Below are 4,015 nucleotides of genomic sequence, written 5' to 3' on the forward strand. Positions count from 1 at the left end.
AGTCTCTTATGGTTTGCCTTTGTCTGTTTTTAATCTTACTTTATTTTTTCTTCCTCTCCCCTATGTTCATCTATTTTGCTTCTCAAATTCCACTTGAGTGAAATCATATATTTATCTTTCTCTGACCATCTTATTTCACTTAGAAAATGCCAAGATTTCATTCCCTTTGATGGCTGAGTAATAGTCCACTGTATATTTATACCACATCTTCTTTATCCATTCATCAGTTGATGGACATCTGGGCTCCTTCCATAATTTGCATGTTGTTGATAATGCTGCTATAAACATTGGGGTTCAGGTGCCCCTTCAAATCAGCATTTTTAACCCTTTGGATAAATACCTAGTAGTGAAATTGCTGGGTCACAGGGTAATTCTATTTTCACCTTTTTGAGAAACCTCCATACTGTTCTCCAGAGTGGCTGCAAAAGTTTGCATTCCCACCAACAGTACAAGAAGGTCCCCCTTACTCAGCATCCTCGCCAACATCTGTTGTTTCTTGTGTTGTTAATTTCAGCTATTTTGAGAGGTGTGAGGTGGTATTTCATTGTGGTTTTAATTTGTATTTCCCTGATGATGAGTGATGCTAAGTATTTTTTCATGTGTCTATTAGCCATCTGGATATCTTCTTTGGGAAAGTGTCTATTCATGTCTTCTGCACATTTCTTAACTGTGTTATTGTTTTTTGGGTGTTGAGTTTAATAAGTTCTTTATAAATTCTGAATATCAGCCCTTTTTCCAATATGTTGTTTGCAAATATATTCTCCTATTCCACTGGTTGTCTTTTAGTTTTCTTGACTGTTTCCTTTGCTGTGTAAAAGCTTTTTATTTTGGTGAGGTCCTAATAGTTCGTTTTGCTTGTTTCCCTTGTCTCTGGACATGTGTATAGTAAGAAGTTGTTATGGTTAAAATTGGAGGGGTGTTGCCTGTTTTTTCCTCTAGTATTTTGATGTTTTCCTGTCTTACATATAGATCTTTAATCCATTTTGAATTTGTTTTTGTGTATGGTGTAAGAAAGTGGTCCAGTTTCATTCTTCCACATGTGGCTGTCCAGTTTTCCCAACACAGTTTGTTGAAGAGACTGTCCTTTTTCCACGGGATAATCTCTGCCGCTCTGTAGAAGATTAGTTGCCCATAGAGTTGAAGGTTCGTTTCTGGGTTCTCCCTTCCGTTCCATTGATCTATGTGTCTGTTTTTGTGCCAGTACCATACTGTCTTGATGATGACAGCGTTATAATATGACTTAAAGTCTGGAATTGTGATGCCTCCAGCTTTGGTTTTCTTTTTTGACATTCCTTTTGTTATCAGTATCTTTCCTGGTTCCATACAAATTTTAGGATTGTTTGTTCTAGTTCTGTGAAAAATGCTGGGGTTAACTTGATCGGGATTGTATTGAATGTATAGTTTACTTTGGGTAGTATAAGAATTTTAACTATATTTGTTCTTCCAACCTTATTTCAGTTTTGGTAGTTTATATGTCTTAAGGAATTTATTCATTTCTTCCAGGTTGCCTAATTTGTTGACTTATAACTGCTCATAATACTTTGTTATAATTGTTTTTATTTATGTGGTACTTGTTGGGAGCTCTCCTCTTTCATATGTGATTTTATTTACTTGGGTCCTTTTTCTTTTCTTATTGATAAATCATTCCAGGTGTTTATCAATTTAGTCAATTCTTTCAAGTGATAAGCCTCTACTTTTGTTCATATGTTTTATTGATTTTTTAAAGAGATTTATTTATTTATTTGAGAGCGAAAGAGAGAGAATATCAGTGAGGGGAGGGGCAGAAGGAGAGGGAAAGAACCCTTAAGCAGATTCCCCACTGAGCATGGAGCCTGACATGGGGCTTGATCCCAGGACCCTGGTCCCCCATACATAACAGATGTATTCAGAGCATTTCATCCTAAAGCAGCACAATACACATTCTTTTCAAGTGCACATGGAACATTCTCCAGAATAGATCACATACTGGCCACAAATCAGGCTTCATCCAATACAAAAAGGTTAAGATCATACCATGTATGGAATGTTTTTTCATTTCTTTGTGCCTTCTTTAATTTCTTTCATAAGTGTTCTGTAGTTTTCAGGGTACAAATCTTTTCCCTCTTTGGTTAGGTTTATTCTTAGGTAACTTATGGTTTTTGGTGCAATTGTAAATGGAATTGACCCCTTGATTTCTTCTGCTGCTTCATTATCGGTGTATAGCAGTGCAACAGTTTACGATGCATTGCTTTTATACCTTTTGATTTTGCTTAATTAATGTATCGGGTCTAGTAATTTTTTCGTAAAGTCTTTGGGTTTTCTATATAAAGTGTCATGTCATGTGTGAAGAGTGGAAGTTTGACTTCTTCCTTGCCAATTTGGATGCCTTTTATTTCTTTTTGTTATTTGATTGCTAAAGCTAGGACTTCTAGTACTATGTTAAATAGTAGAAAGGGGAGAGTAGACATCCTTGTCTTGTTCCTGACTGCAGAGGAAAAGCTATCAGTTTTTCCGTATTGAGGATGATATTAGCTCTGGGTCTTTTGTATATGGCTTTTATGACATTGAGTTATGTTCCATATATACCTACTTTGTTGAAGTTTTTTTTTTTTTATCATGAATTGATGCTGTATTTTGTCATGATTTTTCTGCACCACATTGATATGGTTTCTCTCCTTTCTTTTATTAATGTGGTGTATCACATGATTAATTTGTGGATATTGAACCACCCCTGCAGCCCAAGTAAAATCCCACTTGATTGTGGTGAATAACTCTTTTAATGTACTGTTGAATTTGATTTGCTAGTATCTTATTGAGAATTATTGCATTTATGTTCATCAGGGACATTGGCTTGTAATTCCCCTTTTTAGTAGGTCTTAGTCTACTTTTGGAATGAAGGTAATGCTGGCTTCATGAAAACATGACAGTCCAAAACCTGAGCCCAAATCAAGAGTCAGGTGCTCAAATGACTGAGCTTCCCAGGTGCCCCCTGTTCAACTCTATTTTTTAAAAAAAAATATTTCTGTATTATCTACTTCTGCTCTGATCTTAATTATTTCCCTTTACTGCTGATTTTAGGCTTTATGTGCTGTTTTGTTTTTCTAGTTCCTTTAGGTATAAGGTTAATTTGTATACTGGGGAGTTTTCTTTTGCTTCTTGAGGAAGGCCTGTATGGCTGTGTACTTCCCTTTTATGACCACCGTTTTTTCATCCAAGAGGTTTTGGACTGTCGTGTTTTCATTTTCATTTGCTCCCATGTATTTTTTACTAAAGAACATTCATTCTTTAGAAGGATGTTCTTTAGCCACCATGTATTTATGGTCTTTACAAATTTTTTGTGCAGGTTGACTTCTAATTTCAGAGCATTGTGGTCTGAAAATATGCATGGTATGATCTTAATCTTTTTGTATTGGATGAAGCCTGATTTGTGGCCAGTATGTGATCTATTCTGGAGAATGTTCCATGTGCACTTGAAAAGAATGTGTATTGTGCTGCTTTAGGATGAAATGCTCTGAATACATCTGTTATGGGGCACCTGGGTGGCTCCGTGGGTTAAGCCGCTGCCTTCGGCTCAGGTCATGATCTCAGGGTCCTGGGATCGAGTCCCACATCGGGCTCTCTGCTTGGCAGGGAGCCTGCTTCCTCCTCTCTCTCTCTGTCTGCCTCTCTGCCTACTTGTGATCTCTCTCTGTCAAATAAATAAATAAAATCTTAAAAAAAAATAAATAAGTGAATACATCTGTTATGTATGTATAATAAGTCCATCTGGTCCAGTGTGTCATTCAAAGCCATTGTTTCCTTGTTGATTTGCTTAGATGATTGATCTGTCCATTGATGTGAGTAGGGTGCTAAAATCCTCTACTAATATTGTATTTTTAGTGATGTGTTTCTTTAATTTTGTTATTACTTGATTTATGTGTTTGGCTGTTCCCAAGTTAGGGGCCCTAATATTTATAATCCTTACATCTTCTTGTTGGATAGACCCCTCTAATATGATAGAGTGCCCCTTTTCATCTCTTATTACAGTCTTTAGTTA

The sequence above is a fragment of the Mustela lutreola genome, chromosome 11 (assembly GCF_030435805.1).
Source record: "Mustela lutreola isolate mMusLut2 chromosome 11, mMusLut2.pri, whole genome shotgun sequence".
In the NCBI taxonomy this organism is placed as follows: Eukaryota; Metazoa; Chordata; class Mammalia; order Carnivora; family Mustelidae; genus Mustela; species Mustela lutreola.